The 17,737-nt window shown below is 36.3% G+C and overlaps 4 non-coding genes across 4 annotated transcripts; all 4 read left to right on the top strand.

Annotated features, from left to right (window-relative positions):
* The first annotated feature begins 495 nt into the window (after positions 1–495).
* TRNAL-AAG lies at positions 496–576 on the top strand. The gene has a single exon. It is a non-coding gene; the product is annotated as a tRNA-Leu (tRNA).
* Positions 577–4,073: 3,497 nt separating this feature from the next.
* On the top strand, positions 4,074–4,154 carry TRNAF-AAA. Its single transcript has one exon. It is a non-coding gene; the product is annotated as a tRNA-Phe (tRNA).
* A 1,403-nt stretch (positions 4,155–5,557) lies between these two features.
* Positions 5,558–5,638, top strand: TRNAL-AAG. The gene has a single exon. It is a non-coding gene; the product is annotated as a tRNA-Leu (tRNA).
* A 10,295-nt stretch (positions 5,639–15,933) lies between these two features.
* On the top strand, positions 15,934–16,014 carry TRNAL-AAG. Its single transcript has one exon. It is a non-coding gene; the product is annotated as a tRNA-Leu (tRNA).
* Positions 16,015–17,737: the final 1,723 nt, after the last annotated feature.

Raw genomic sequence — 17,737 nt, 5'->3', positions numbered from 1 at the left:
GGAGGATGAGGTCTGGAGGAGGTAGGAAGACAAGGTGTTCGACGAAATGCCACAACGAATTGAGGGCTTGGAAATTCGAGCGTGACATCGCTCGGTGTTGTTCCTTTCGCCTCCTTAGGTGTCTTAGATTTCAATTCAATCCAACCGTTGATAAACGAGTGCAAGAACCGGGGGAGTATAGATTAAATCCGCTCTCTTTCATTATTGATCTTTGAATCTTGTTTCACTTTGCACTCACTCTATTAATGAATTCCTTGCGCTTTACTGCTAATTGCCTTTGCATTCATAAGTAACTTGCCTACTCTCTCCAATTTGCCATCCTCTCGCGAACGACACTCGACGAAGTTATTCCTTGTTTACACTTTACACCTCACCCAAAAAACTAATTCATCACATATTGAATACAAGTTGCAAGAACTAGCACGTGTAGGCTTCTGTTTAACAGAAACTATCTCTATCATATCCAAATTAAACTTGCATATATATACTTGTAACGTGGAGATGGTCGAGTTGGTCTATGGCGCCAGATTAAGGCTCTGGTCTGAAAGGGCGTGGGTTCAAATCCCACTCTCCACACCAACTTCACCCTAGTTCTCCATACTTAGCTGCTTGAATGAGAAGACTTTAATGTAGTTTCTAAAATTGGGAACCATGTTTCCATTTCACTCTTTCAAGTTATAAAGGGTCGCGAATACCTAATTTTTCCTTTAAAAGGGGTATCCGTGACGGTTCAAGCTTAGAAGGAGTCGCAGATACTTAATTGTTTGCTAACTTTTATTCAAAGAGATGTGTTTGAAAGCGTTGAAAAAACAATTATACAACATTTTCATAGTATGAATACACGTTGTAGACAATTATAAAATGAAGACATTTGTTTATAAATTTAACTTATATTTCTATTTCTATTTCTAAGTTGTGGTATTCTTTATAATTGGTTAATATATCCAATAACCTAAAATTACTTAATTGGTTATTATTTCTTTTGTAGAAGAATGCCATAATTCTCAGCTCGCGTCTTGTAATTCTTCATTTCTTACTTGTTATTTCTTGAAGCGCAAGGAACACACATTTTACAACTCGCGTCTTCTAATTCTTCAATTCGTTTATTTGTTGAAGCGCACGGAACAAATAATTCAAGCATTTTCGAATTCTTCTTTTCTTACTTGTATTTCTTGAAGCACAATGAACAAATAATTCTCAGCTCGCGTCTTGTATATACTCATTCTTTTTATTTCTTTAAGCACAAGCAACAAATAATTCAATCGTCATCTAATTCTTCGTTTCTTACGTCTATTTCTTGAAGCGTAAGGAACAAATAATTCAAGTGTGTTCTAATTCTTCGTTTTTTACTTTTGTTTTACGCATTGTTGTGGTTCATCTTGATCCATTGGAATCCTAATGTCTCAAGAGCGTAGGTTGTAGGCTCGGCAAGATATCGCAAGAGTGCAATAGCCTAAGTGTGTGCAACTCTCGCCTTTAATCGGGGAGGATGAGGTCTAGAGGAGGTAGGAAGACAAGGTGTTCGACGAAATGCCACAACGAATTGAGGGTTTGGGAATTCGAGCGTGACATCGCTCGGTGTTGTTCCTTTCGCCTCCTTAGGTGTCTTAGATTTCAATTCAATCCAACCGTTGATAAACGAGTGCAAGAACCGGGGGAGTATAGATTAAATCCGCTCTCTTTCATTATTGATCTTTGAATCTTGTTTCACTTTGCACTCACTCTATTAATGAATTCCTTGCTCTTTACTGCTAATTGCCTTTGCATTCATAAGTAACTTGCCTACTCTCTCCAATTTGCCATCCTCTCGCGAACGACACTCGACGAAGTTATTCCTTGTTTACACTTTACACCTCACCCAAAAAACTAATTCATCACATATTGAATACAAGTTGCAAGAACTAGCACGTGTAGGCTTCTGTTTAACAGAAACTATCTCTATCATATCCAAATTAAACTTGCATATATATACTTGTAACGTGGAGATGGTCGAGTTGGTCTGTGGCGCCAGATTAAGGCTCTGGTCTGAAAGGGCGTGGGTTCAAATCCCACTCTCCACACCAACTTCACCCTAGTTCTCCATACTTAGCTGCTTGAATGAATACCTAATTTTTCCTTTAAAAGGGGTATCCGTGACGGTTCAAGCTTAGAAGGAGTCGCAGATACTTAATTGTTTGCTAACTTTTATTCAAAGAGATGTGTTTGAAAGCGTTGAAAAAACAATTATACAACATTTTCATAGTATGAATACACGTTGTAGACAATTATAAAATGAAGACATTTGTTTATAAATTTAACTTATATTTATATTTCTATTTCTAACTTGTGGTATTCTTTATAATTGGTTAATATATCCAATAACCTAAAATTACTTAATTGGTTATTATTTCTTTTGTAGAAGAATGCCATAATTCTCAGCTCGCGTCTTGTAATTCTTCATTTCTTACTTGTTATTTCTTGAAGCGCAAGGAACACACATTTTACAACTCGCGTCTTCTAATTCTTCAATTCGTTTATTTGTTGAAGCGCACGGAACAAATAATTCAAGCATTTTCGAATTCTTCTTTTCTTACTTGTATTTCTTGAAGCACAATGAACAAATAATTCTCAGCTCGCGTCTTGTATATACTCATTCTTTTTATTTCTTTAAGCACAAGCAACAAATAATTCAATCGTCATCTAATTCTTCGTTTCTTACGTCTATTTCTTGAAGCGTAAGGAACAAATAATTCAAGTGTGTTCTAATTCTTCGTTTTTTACTTTTGTTTTACGCATTGTTGTGGTTCATCTTGATCCATTGGAATCCTAATGTCTCAAGAGCGTAGGTTGTAGGCTCGGCAAGATATCGCAAGAGTGCAATAGCCTNTTGTGGTATTCTTTATAATTGGTTAATATATCCAATAACCTAAAATTACTTAATTGGTTATTATTTCTTTTGTAGAAGAATGCCATAATTCTCAGCTCGCGTCTTGTAATTCTTCATTTCTTACTTGTTATTTCTTGAAGCGCAAGGAACACACATTTTACAACTCGCGTCTTCTAATTCTTCAATTCGTTTATTTGTTGAAGCGCACGGAACAAATAATTCAAGCATTTTCGAATTCTTCTTTTCTTACTTGTATTTCTTGAAGCACAATGAACAAATAATTCTCAGCTCGCGTCTTGTATATACTCATTCTTTTTATTTCTTTAAGCACAAGCAACAAATAATTCAATCGTCATCTAATTCTTCGTTTCTTACGTCTATTTCTTGAAGCGTAAGGAACAAATAATTCAAGTGTGTTCTAATTCTTCGTTTTTTACTTTTGTTTTACGCATTGTTGTGGTTCATCTTGATCCATTGGAATCCTAATGTCTCAAGAGCGTAGGTTGTAGGCTCGGCAAGATATCGCAAGAGTGCAATAGCCTAAGTGTGTGCAACTCTCGCCTTTAATCGGGGAGGATGAGGTCTGGAGGAGGTAGGAAGACAAGGTGTTCGACGAAATGCCACAACGAATTGAGGGCTTGGGAATTCGAGCGTGACATCGCTCGGTGTTGTTCCTTTCGCCTCCTTAGGTGTCTTAGATTTCAATTCAATCCAACCGTTGATAAACGAGTGCAAGAACCGGGGGAGTATAGATTAAATCCGCTCTCTTTCATTATTGATCTTTGAATCTTGTTTCACTTTGCACTCACTCTATTAATGAATTCCTTGCTCTTTACTGCTAATTGCCTTTGCATTCATAAGTAACTTGCCTACTCTCTCCAATTTGCCATCCTCTCGCGAATGACACTCGACGAAGTTATTCCTTGTTTACACTTTACACCTCACCCAAAAAACTAATTCATCACATATTGAATACAAGTTGCAAGAACTAGCACGTGTAGGCTTCTGTTTAACAGAAACTATCTCTATCATATCCAAATTAAACTTGCATATATATAATTGTAACGTGGAGATGGTCGAGTTGGTCTATGGCGCCAGATTAANACATATTGAATACAAGTTGCAAGAACTAGCACGTGTAGGCTTCTGTTTAACAGAAACTATCTCTATCATATCCAAATTAAACTTGCATATATATACTTGTAACGTGGAGATGGTCGAGTTGGTCTATGGCGCCAGATTAAAGCTCTGGTCTGAAAGGGCGTGGGTTCAAATCCCACTCTCCACACCAACTTCACCCTAGTTCTCCATACTTAGCTGCTTGAATGAGAAGACTTTAATGTAGTTTCTAAAATTGGGAACCATGTTTCCATTTCACTCTTTCAAGTTATAAAGGGTCGCGAATACCTAATTTTTCCTTTAAAAGGGGTATCCGTGACGGTTCAAGCTTAGAAGGAGTCGCAGATACTTAATTGTTTGCTAACTTTTATTCAAAGAGATGTGTTTGAAAGCGTTGAAAAAACAATTATACAACATTTTCATAGTATGAATACACGTTGTAGACAATTATAAAATGAAGACATTTGTTTATAAATTTAACTTATATTTATATTTCTATTTCTAACTTGTGGTATTCTTTATAATTGGTTAATATATCCAATAACCTAAAATTACTTAATTGGTTATTATTTCTTTTGTAGAAGAATGCCATAATTCTCAGCTCGCGTCTTGTAATTCTTCATTTCTTACTTGTTATTTCTTGAAGCGCAAGGAACACACATTTTACAACTCGCGTCTTCTAATTCTTCAATTCGTTTATTTGTTGAAGCGCACGGAACAAATAATTCAAGCATTTTCGAATTCTTCTTTTCTTACTTGTATTTCTTGAAGCACAATGAACAAATAATTCTCAGCTCGCGTCTTGTATATACTCATTCTTTTTATTTCTTTAAGCACAAGCAACAAATAATTCAATCGTCATCTAATTCTTCGTTTCTTACGTCTATTTCTTGAAGCGTAAGGAACAAATAATTCAAGTGTGTTCTAATTCTTCGTTTTTTACTTTTGTTTTACGCATTGTTGTGGTTCATCTTGATCCATTGGAATCCTAATGTCTCAAGAGCGTAGGTTGTAGGCTCGGCAAGATATCGCAAGAGTGCAATAGCCTAAGTGTGTGCAACTCTCGCCTTTAATCGGGGAGGATGAGGTCTGGAGGAGGTAGGAAGACAAGGTGTTCGACGAAATGCCACAACGAATTGAGGGCTTGGGAATTCGAGCGTGACATCGCTCGGTGTTGTTCCTTTCGCCTCCTTAGGTGCCTTAGATTTCAATTCAATCCAACCGTTGATAAACAAGTGCAAGAACCGGGGGAGTATAGATTAAATCCGCTCTCTTTCATTATTGATCTTTGAATCTTGTTTCACTTTGCACTCACTCTATTAATGAATTCCTTGCTCTTTACTGCTAATTGCCTTTGCATTCATAAGTAACTTGCCTACTCTCTCCAATTTGCCATCCTCTCGCGAACGACACTCGACGAAGTTATTCCTTGTTTACACTTTACACCTCACCCAAAAAACTAATTCATCACATATTGAATACAAGTTGCAAGAACTAGCACGTGTAGGCTTCTGTTTAACAGAAACTATCTCTATCATATCCAAATTAAACTTGCATATATATAATTGTAACGTGGAGATGGTCGAGTTGGTCTATGGCGCCAGATTAAGGCTCTGGTCTGAAAGGGCGTGGGTTCAAATCCCACTCTCCACACCAACTTCACCCTAGTTCTCCATACTTAGCTGCTTGAATGAGAAGACATTAATGTAGTTTTTAAAATCGGGAACAATGTTTCTATTTCACTCTTTCAACTTATAGAGGGTCTTGAATACCTAATTTTTCCTTTAAAAGGGGTATCCGCGACGATTCAATACCTAATTTTTCCTTTAAAAGGGGTATCCGCGACGATTCAAGCATAGAAGGAGTCTTTAAAAGGGGTATCCGCGACGATTCAAGCATAGAAGGAGTCGCAGATAAAAGGGGTATCCACGATTCAAGCATAGAAGGAGTCGCAGATAAAAGGGGTATCCGTGACGGTTCAAGCTTAGAAGGAGTCGCAGATACCTAATTGTTTGCTAACTTTTATTCAAAGAGATGTGTTTGAAAGCGTTGAAAAAACAATTATACAACATTTTCATAGTATGAATACACGTTGTAGACAATTATAAAATGAAGACATTTGTTTATAAATTTAACTTATATTTATATTTCTATTTCTAACTTGTTGTATTCTTTATAATTGGTTAATATATCCAATAACCTAAAATTACTTAATTGGTTATTATTTCTTTTGTAGAAGAATGCCATAATTCTCAGCTCGCGTCTTGTAATTCTTCATTTCTTACTTGTTATTTCTTGAAGCGCAAGGAACACACATTTTACAACTCGCGTCTTCTAATTCTTCAATTCGTTAATTTGTTGAAGCGCACGGAACAAATAATTCAAGCATTTTCGAATTCTTCTTTTCTTAGTAGTATTTCTTGAAGCACAATGAACAAATAATTCTCAGCTCGCGTCTAGTATATACTCATTCTTTTTAAATCTTTAAGCACAAGCAACAAATAATTCAATCGTCATCTAATTCTTCGTTTCTTACGTTTATTTCTTGAAGCGTAAGGAACAAATAATTCAAGTGTGTTCTAATTCTTCGTTTTTTACTTTTGTTTTACGCATTGTTGTGGTTCATCTTAATCCATTGGAATCCTAATGTCTTAAGAGCGTAGGTTGTAGGCTCGGCAAGATATCGCAAGAGTGCAATAGCCTAGGTGTGTGCAACTCTCACCCTTAATCAGGGAGGATGAGGTCTGGAGGAGGTAGGTAGACAAGGTGTTCGACGAAATGCCACAACGAATTGAGGGCTTGGGAATTCGAGCGTGACATCGCTCGGTGTTGTTCCTTTCGCCTTCTTAGGTGTCTTAGATTTCAATTCAATCCAACCGTAGATAAACGAGTGCAAGAACCGGGGGAGTATAGATTAAATCCGCTCTCTTTCATTATTGATCTTTGAATCTTGTTTCACTTTGCACTCACTCTATTAATGAATTCCTTGCTCTTTACTGCTAATTGCCTTTGCATTCATAAGTAACTTGCCTACTCTCTCCAATTTGCCATCCTCTGGAGAACGACACTCGACGAAGTTATTCCTTGTTTACACTTTACACCTCACCTAAAAAACTAATTCATCACATATTCAACACAAGTTACAAGAACTAGCACGTGTAGGCTTCTGTTTAAGAAAAACTATCTCTATCACATCCAAATTAAACTTGCATATATGTAATTGTAACATGGAGATGGTCGAGTTGGTCTAAGGCGCTAGATTAAGGCTTTGGTCTGAAAGGGCGTGGGTTCAAATCGCACTCTCCACACCAACTTCACCCTAGTTTTCCATATTTAGCTGCTTGAATGAGTAGACATTAATGTAGTTTCTACAATCGGGAACAGTGTTTCCATTTCACTCATTCAACTTATAGAGGGTCTTGAATACCTAATTTTCCCTTTAAAAGGGGTATCCGCGACGGTTCAAGATTAGACGAAGTCGCGCATAAAAGGGGTATCCGCGACGATTCAAGCTTAGAAGGAGTCACGGATACCTAATTGTTTGCTAACTTTTATTGAAAGAGATGTGTTTGAAAGCGTTGATAAAAAGAATTATACAACATTTTCGTAGTATGAATACACGTTGTAGACAATTATAAAATGAAGACATTTATTTATAAATTTAACATATATTTATATTTCTAATTCGTGGTATTCTTTATAATTGGTTAATATATCAAATAACCCAATATTACTTAATTGGTTATTATTACTTTTGTAGAGGAATGCAATAATTCTCTGCTCGCGTCTTCTAATTCTTCATTTCTTAGTTGTTATTTCTTGAAGCGCAAGGAACACACATTTTACAACTCGCGTCTTCTAATTCTTCAATTCATTTATTTGTTGAAGCGCACGGAACAAATAATTCAAGCATTTTTGAATTCTTCATTTCTTACTTGTATTTCTTGAAGCACAATGAACAAATAATTCTCAGCTCGCGTCTTGTATATATTCATTTTTTTTTTCTTTAAGCTCAAGTAATAAATAATTCAAGCGTCTTCTAATTCTTCGTTTCTTACTTTTATTTCTTAAAGCGCAAGGAACAAATAATTCAAGTTTGTTCTAATTCTTCGTTTCTTACTTTTGTTTTATGCATTGTTGTGGTTCAGCTTGATCCATTGGAAGCCTAAATGTCTCAAGAGTGCAGGTTGTAGGCTTGGCAAGATATCGCAAGAGTGCAATAGCCTAAGTGTGTGCAACTCTCGCCCTTAATCGGGGAGGATGAGGTCTGGATGAGGTAGGTAGACAAGGTGTTCGACGAAATTCCCCAACCAATTGAGGGCTTGGGAATTCGAGCGTGACATCGCTCGATGTTGTGCCTTTCGCCTCCTTAGGTGTCTTAGATTTCAATTCAATCCAACCGTAGATAAATGAGTGCAAGAATCGGGGGAGTATCGATCAAATCCGCTCTCTTTCATTATTGATCTTTGGTACGCTCTGTTACAAAGTGAGCTTAAGGTTATAAGATCTTGGAATTAGAGCTTAAGGTTATAAGGTCCGTTAGAAAGTGATATCAAAGTTGTTCGAACCTTTGGGAGCTTAGGCTATGAGATGTTGGAAATAAGAAAGTATTAGAGCCTATGTTGATAATTTTGGGGATAGGAATTAAGCGGTGGATTATCTTGAGGCTTAGATGATAAGAAAGGAAATTTCGGGGACGAAATTATTCCTAAGGAGGGTAGACTGTAACCCCTTACTCATTCCCGAAAATTATCCGATTTTCCAAATTTATGTCGGGATTATTTTTAGAATATTTTTGGTTTCAAAATTCTTCCTATTTAAATTATATTCCACCGAACTTTTATCTGATTTAACCCCTAACTGGCAAGGCAAGGCTTATTCTTCAAGATTTACCATACTTACCATAGAATTGTGACACATGTCACTCTTTTTTAGCCACATGTTATTATTTAAATATTTTTGAAGATGATCCAAATTGAAGCTTGATCTCCAAGTTTCTTATTTCTTCCCTTATAAGAAACAATGTAGGTTGATCACCAAGTTTCTTCATCCCTAAAGTGTTGCTATAAAAGGAGCTTTGATCTCCAAGTTTTTCTTCATTCTTCCCATTTCGCTCCACCTTGGCCGAAAATTTGAGAGGAAAAAAAGGGAGAGAAATTTCATCTTCATCTTTGTGTTCAAGAAACTCCATAGCCAATTCCTTCACAAATTCTTCCATACTAGGTAACACTTTGATTTTATTCGGTTAAGAAGAGTAGAATTCTTTCCTAGAGCTTAATTTTAAGCTAAGAATTCTTGAAAATATTGTTATTTTGGTGTAAATTACTTAGGATCTTCGGTGGAAATTTGGAGGAAGGGATCACAACAATTTCTACGGTTTTAAAAGCTACTTGAAAGGTAAGAAATCCCTTAAGTTGGTTTTGTCACTTAAGATTTAATAATTGATAGTTGAAGTAGGAATTTATGAGCTTTGTGTTGAAATATATGGATATATATACATATGTGTACTTATAATAATTATGGAAATAATAGTAGAGGTGTTCGCCACTACGTTGTTCACACTGTCCAGAACTGGCCGTGTGTGCGGACGCAGCGCCGGACGCGCGTCCACCGTGCGTCCGAGCTGGGCGAAGAGTGGGCAGAACCTGTGGACGCGATACTGGACGAGCGTCCCCTGTGCGTCCAGTGGTGCGGATGAAGTAAGCTTTGATTATTGTTAATGATGTTTAGACGATGGGGTTGTAATGATCCTAAGAGATTATTATGATTATGATGATGAGAGTTGGAAATCTCTATATTGGTGAATAAGTTATGGTTTAAAGGAATTTTGAGTAGTGATGATATTATGATATTATTGAGGAAATTGTTATATGGAAATATTGAGATAAAGATTGTATATGGTGAATCTTGAGGATATAGTTGTTGAACGATTTTGGATTATGGTTAGGCAATGACTTTACCACTTAGAAATTTATACATACTTGGATGTGCGATTTCCTTAAGTTATATTTCTAATGGTGTTGATGATGGTGGAAGTTGTTGATGATGAGAATAACTATCTATTATGAGTTAATGGTGGAACCATGATTATGGATTACCGATGATGATTGGATTGTAATATGGATTGAAATTCATGATAAGGAACAAGGTTAAGGATGTTAATATTAATGGTGCTATGAATCGATTGATTCATAGATGGTTGACTATGGGTTCGTACTATTATAATAATATTATTGAGAATGGATATATGTAGTGTTAGTAGAATATATAAGTGTATAAATAGGTGGATGGATTTCAAGTATGAGACTTGAATATGAAGTATATCCAAAAATGTTATAAAAACTTACGTTGAAGAACGTATGCTATTTTGGTACACAGGTTGTCAAAACCTTATTTTTGAAGGAAAATACCATTTTTAGTGAGTGTGTACCTTACTTGAATGATGAGAAAATGATGTTTGAAAAGCCTGCGGGTACTGAAAGTATTTTGAAAATCCTTCAGGGGCTAATGAGGTAGCCAATTTCAAGTATTGGACTCAAATGAGAAATATGCCCAAAAGAAATGATTTAAGAAAGAAAACTGAAGGAAGGAACATGTTTTCAAAACCTGAGTTTCTAAAGTAAGTTGTGGAGGACTCGATTAACCCACGGGAGGGCTTAATTGCCATAGCCCAGCGATTGTTTACATGATTGACCTACGGGAGGGCTTGAATGCCATGGCCCGGGGTTGTTGAGATGATTCACCTACGGGAGGGCTTGAATGCCATGGCCCGGGGTTGTTGAGATGATTGACCTACGGGAAGGCTTGAATGCCATGGCCCGAGGTTGTTTACAAGATTGACCTACGGGAGGGCTTAAATGCCATGGCCCGGGGTTGATACTCCAAAAGGCCTCACGCTTGCTACTATGAAACTAAGGAAGTTTTAAAGATGAGAAAAGAGTCATTTTGTAACGACCTTGAGAAAGAAATGATTTTGTCTAAAGAGACAGATTGATGTTGATTCACTACTCACTTTTTGTGCAAGTCTTCATTGTTAACGTATTTTCAGGTGAAATCTCATCAAATGGGCAAAATTACCAAAACTCTTTTCTATGTGTTTTAAAAACCTTTGTTGAATTTTGGGTGACCATGGATTTTCTTACTTAGCCGTCGTGCTAACTACACTTCAATGTGTTTTTTTTAACAGATGTTGTCTAGTGTGGGCTCCTGTAGTCCGATGAGCTCTGAATAGGATGGAAGATGAGGTTGAGGTCTACTCTATCCTAGAATAGACACCCTGGAAGAATTATTTCCATATGTATTAAGTTGGACTGTTGGATGTTATTTGATGTTGTAAGTTTAGCCTGTGCACTTAGAGTGGAGTTTATCAAAGAGGCGATAGAATTCACTCTAGGTGTGGCGGTAACACCCATTTTTCTGCTGGTTAGATGTAAGCTTCCGCAATGCATTATTAGTGATTTTGTAATAAATCTAAGATGTGAAAATTGGGGTGTTACATATATAATTGTAACTTGGATATGGTCGAGTTGGTCTAAGGCGCCAGATTAAGGTTCTGGTCCGAAAGGGCGTGGGTTCAAATCCCACTCTCCACACCACCTTCACCCTAGTTTTCCATATTTAGCTGCTTGAATGAGTAGACATTAATGTAGTTTCTAAAATCGGGAACAATGTTTCTATTTCACTCTTTCAACTTATAGAGGGTCTTGAATACCTAATTTTTCCTTTAAAAGGGGCATCCGCGACGGTTCAAGCTTAGAAGGAGTCGCGGATACCTAATTGTTTGCTAACTTTTATTCAAAAAGATGTGTTTGAATGCGTTGAGAAAAACAATTATACAACATTTTCATAGTATGAATACACGTTGTAGACAATTATAAAATGAAGACATTTATTTATAAATTTAACATATATTTATATTTATATTTCTAACTTGTGGTATTCTTTATAATTGGTTAATATATCCAATAACCCAAAATTACTTAATTGGTTATTATTGCTTTTGTAGAGGAATGCAATAATTCTCAGCTCGCATCTTGTAATTCTTCATTTCTTACTTGTTATTTCTTGAAGCGCAAGGAACATACATTTTACAACTCGCGTCTTCTAATTCTTCAATTCGTTTATTTATTGAAGTGCACGGAACAAATAATTCAAGCATTTTCGAATTCTTCATTTCTTACTTGTATTTCTTGAAGCACAATGAACAAATAATTCTCAGCTCGCTTCTTGCATATATTCATTTTTTTTATTTCTTTAAGCACAAGAAACAAATAATTCAATCCTCTTCTAATTCTTCGTTTCCTACTTTTATTTCTTGAAGCGCATGGAACAAATAATTCAAGTGTGTTCTAATTCTTCGTTTTTTACTTTAGTTTTACGTATTGTTGTGGTTCATCTTGATCCATTGTAATCCTAATGTCTCAAGAGCGTAGGTAGACAAGGTGTTCGACGAAATGCCCCAACCAATTGAGGGCTTGGGAATTCGAGCGTGACATCGCTCGGTGTTGTTCCTTTCACCTCCTTAGGTGTCTTAGATTTCAATTCAATCCAACCGTAGATAAATGAGTGCAAGAACCGGGGGAGTATCGATCAAATCCGCTCTCTTTCATTATTGATCTTTGAATCTTGTTTCACTTTGCACTCACTCTATTAATGAATTCCTTGCTCTTTACTGCTAATTGCTTTTGCATTCATAAGTGACTTGCCTACTCTTGTAATACCCCGAAATATTTTCTACTAAAAGTTCCTAATTTTAAAAGCCTTATTTATTGGATAAATTTATTTGTCCAAATTTTTAATCCGAAAGTCTATCTGAGAGAAACCTGTAAACCTTGTATCAGTATTTTGGGCCAAATTTTAAACCCACATTTTTTTCTTTCCTAAAACCCAAATGTAATTATCTCGTAATGTTTTGAACCTATATTTCGCGATGTACCGAACCTTGACCAATTTTAGGATTTAGTCTGGGATAAATTTTGGTTTCGAAAATTATTCTATCTAAACTATTTTCTACCGAGAATTCATCTGTTTTAATCCCGGTCAGTCTAGCTAAGATATTTTTCAAGACTTAACCGAAAGCAAGTGACACTTGTCACAATTTTTACCACATGTTTAGGTAAGAATAGTCAACCAAGTGAGGAGTAGAATTATAAAGCATGTTTTCCCATTTTTTTTCCTCATTTGGCCGAAACAACAAGAGGAGAAAGGAGAGAGAAATCATCATCTTCTTCCTTAGAGCTCTACCTTCCATAGCTAAAATCTTCTTTACAAGTCTCAAGCTATTTGGTAAAACTTTAATTTTATTCGGTAGAAAGCTTTATTTTCCTTCCTAGATCTTGAATCTAAGTATAGTTTCTTAATATTTGTTGCTATAATGTTAAATTTCTCTTAGGGTTTTGAGTGAAAAATTTGGGGAAAAAGATTCAAGATTCCTCATACGGTGTTAGTACACTCCCGAAAGGTAAGGAATCCCTTAAGTAGGTTAAGGTCACTTAAAATTAGATAATTGATAGTTTATTTGAAATATGATGAGTTTTAGGTGAAATTATTGTGTACATGCTTGTATGCATAATATATATGCAATTGTATTTTACATAATATATATGTACAAAATGTTGTATTGGTGAGATGTGGTTGTTAATGTGCCTAAATATCTAAATTAGAAATACTATGTATATTATATAGTGTATGTACGTACGTGTAAGTATAGTAATATATATATTATATGCGTATTATGTATGTATGTAAACCGTATGTGTATATATGTATTTATATATATATATATATATCGTATGTAGGTCCGTATTTATACATAGCATGTATACCATATGTATGTATGTATAAGTAATATAAGATGTTGTATTATGTATATATATATATGGTATGAACTTTAACCGTGTATACAAATATGTATGAGTATTATGGGAAATTTATAATATGTATATATAGTATAGGTATCGTATGTAAGTATGCATAAATGTGTAAAGTGTTATGTTATATGCATATATACATATATGTAGTGTTAGGTACATATGTAATGTGATGATGGAAATTGTGGGATAGTTACACTTTATTACCACACTGTATGGTAATTAGTGTACTATCAAAATGTTTTGAGAAACAAAAACTTTTGGACTAGGTTAAGAGTGTTGATTGATTTCAAGTTGGGACTTGATTTTGTTGAATATGTCCAAAAAGTGGTTTTGACTCAAGGAGGATGAGGAAGAAGGAAAAATGTTTTCAAACCCTTAGTTTCTAGTAAAGTTGAGGAGGACCTTGATTAGCCTTCGGGTGGCTTAAAGTGCCCTTGCCCAAGGTTGCTATATAGTATGATCATTCATACTGGAGGGCGAAGTCTATTCGCCGAGAACTATATAACTCGTTAGGATGAGGAATTCCTGCGGGGGTGTGCACACTTAAAGTATAGTTACTCTAGGAAGTCCGGGTAGGTGTCGTTTTTATGAACCTAGTAGGGCCAACTAGGAATCATTCTAACGAACCTTACGTCCAGGGGATCAGTGTTAGACCAGGGGATGACCACTGAACCCGAGTTCGATGATCCAAGTGGTCAGAGAGGGAGTTAAGAGAATACTCCAAAGGCCTCACGCTTTGTACAAATAAACTAAGTGGAAAATTTTGTATGAAAATGTAGTTACTCTGTAGCTACGCTAAAGAGGGATGCGATGATTATTTAAGCGAAAAAAGGTGTCGGTGAACCCTCTTTGAGATAAAAGTTGGTGGGATTTCCCTATGAGGAAGATTTTCAAGTACATGATTGTGATTAAACGTGATGTTCATAATTTTCCGCTACTTGCTTATATGCGTAGATGATTATTGATGCGTCGAGTAATGCATTCTGGTTAAGCAATCACTTATCAAAAGAACTTATACTGTTGTTCAGTTCTTATTTATTACTTGTGCAAACTATACGTGATGACTCGTTGCAGGTAAAGTATCAATGAGGAGTAAGGGTAATAAAGGTTTTTAAATACTTACTTTGTAAAACCTTTATATAATTTTGGGTGACCCACGGACCCCTTACTTAGCCGTCGCGCTAACTACACTTCATTGTGTTGCCTACAGATGCAATCTAGTGTAAGTTCTTGTAGTGCGGCGAACTCTCCAAGTTCGCCGGAGTATGAGTGTCATGGCATGGATTATGATGACTATGTACAGCTGATGATAGGTACCGACCCATATGCGCCGGGTTATGCTTCGCTTGCTCCAGCCAGCTCTCCAGTTACAGATAGTTTTCCTTTTGTCCAAGATGGCCCAGATGTTCAGGCCTCCTATGGTTTTTATCCCCTCGAGGTGTTGACCGGAAGCGACCCATTAGAGTTTATCGTGTATTACCCCTACCCATGGAACCCCGGTTCACCAGAGTATTGGGACGAATGGTCCATGGTTAATACCACCTCTCGCTTCCTAGGTATTACGTCTTGGGATATGCCTTGGGGAAGATTTTCTTTTTTTGGTGTAAATGCCTTTTTGTAGCCTTAGGGGTGGCTAACTCAACTAGTAGGGTCGTGGATGACCCTTAACTTATATTTTGGCCCGAGGGGCAAACTATGTATATATAAATGTAAATGTATATATATATTAAATTATGATGGGTGGTTGTTGTTGTTAAGTAGAAGTTTTCGTTTAGCCTGTGCACCTAGAGTGGGGTTTATCAAAAGAAGATAGAACTCGTTCTAAGTGTGGTGGTAACTCCTCCGGATGTACGGCAAGCCAAGCTGGTCTGGGGTGTTACAACTCTCTCCAATTTGCCATCATATCGAGAACGACACTTGACGAAGTTATTCCTTGTTTACACTTTACACCTCACCTAAAAAACTAATTCATCACATATTCAATACAAGTTGCAAGAACTAGCACGTGTAGGCTTCTGTTTAACATAAACTATCTCTATCATATCCAAATTAAACTTGCATATATATAATTGTAACGTGGAGATGGTCGAGTTGGTTTATGGCGCCAGATTAAGGCTCTGGTCCGAAAGGGCGTGGGTTCAAATCCCACTTTCCACACCAACTTCACCCTAGTTCTCCATATTTAGCTGCTTGAATGTGTAGACATTAATGTAGTTTCTACAATCGGGAACAATGTTTCCATTTCACTCATTCAACTTATAGAGGGTCTTGAATACCTAATTTTCCCTTTAAAAGGGGTATCCGCGACGGTTCAAGCTTAGAAGGAGTCGCGGATACCTAATTGTTTGCTAATTTTTATTGAAAGAGATGTGTTTGAAAGCGTTGATAAAAAGAATTATACAACATTTTCATAGTATGAATACACGTTGTAGACAATTATAAAATGAAGACATTTATTTATAAATTTAACATATATTTATAATTATATTTCTAATTCGTGGTATTCTTTATAATTGGTTATTATATCAAATAACCCAATATTACTTAATTCGTTATTATTACTTTTGTAGAGGAATGCAATAATTCTCTGCTCGCGTCTTCTAATTCTTCATTTCTTACTTGTTACTTCTTGAAGCGCAAGGAACACACATTTTACAACTCGCGTCTTCTAATTCTTCAATTTGTTTATTTGTTGAAGTGCACAGAACAAATAATTCAAGCATTTTTGAATTCTTCATTTCTTACTTGTATTTCTTGAAGCACAATGAACAAATAATTCTCAGCTCGCATCTTGTATATATTCATTTTTTTTTAAGCACAAGCAACAAATAATTCTAGCGTCTTCTAATTCTTCGTTTCTTACTTTTATTTCTTAAAGCGAAAGGAACAAATAATTCTTCGTTTCTTACTTTTGTTTTATGCATTGTTGTGGTTCATCTTGATCCATTGGAAGCCTAAATCTCTCAAGAGCGTAGGTTGTAGGCTTTGCAAGATATTGCAAGAGTGCAATAGCCTAAGTGTATGCAACTCTCGCCCTTAATTGGGGAGCATGAGGTCTGGAGGAGGTAGGTAGACAAGGTGTTCGACAAAATGCCCCAACCAATTGAGGGCTTGGGAATTCGAGCGTGACATCGCTCGGTGTTGTGCCTTTTGCCTCCTCCTTAGGTGTCTTAGATTTCAATTCAATCCAACCGCAGATAAATGAGTGCAAGAACCGGGGGAGTATCGATCAAATCCGATCTCTTTCATTATTGATCTTTGAATCTTGTTTCACTTTGCACTCACTCTATTAATGAATTCCTTGCTCTTTATTGCTAATTGCCTTTGCATTCATAAGTGACTTGCCTACTCTCTCCAATTTGCCATCCTCTCGAGAACGACACTTGATGAACTTATTCCTTGTTTACACTTTACACCTCACCGAAAAAACTACTTCATTCCTTGTTTACACTTTACACCTCACCGAAAAAACTACTTCTTCACATATTCAATACAAGTCTCAAGAACTAGCAGGTGTAGGCTTCTGTTTCACAGAAACTATCTCTATCATATCCATATTAAACTTGCATATATATAATTGTCACATGGAGATGGCCGAGTTGGTCTAAGGCGCCAGATTAAGGTTGTGGTCCACAAGGGCGTGGGTTCAAATCCCACTCTTTACACCAACTTCACCCTAGTTCTCCATATTTAGCTGCTTGAATGGGTAGACATTAATATAGTTTCTAAAATCGGGAACAATGTTTCTATTTCACACTTTCAACTTATAGAGGGTCTTGAATACCTAATTTTTCCTTTAAAAGGTGTATCCACGACGGTTCAAGCTTAGAAGGAGCCACGGATACCTAATTGTTTGCTAACTTTGATTGAAAGAGATGTG

The sequence above is a fragment of the Ipomoea triloba genome, chromosome 13 (genome assembly GCF_003576645.1).
Source record: "Ipomoea triloba cultivar NCNSP0323 chromosome 13, ASM357664v1".
Lineage (NCBI taxonomy): Eukaryota > Viridiplantae > Streptophyta > Magnoliopsida > Solanales > Convolvulaceae > Ipomoea > Ipomoea triloba.
The sequence above is the reverse complement of the archived record's forward strand: the minus strand, read 5'-3'. Positions and strand labels throughout refer to the sequence as shown.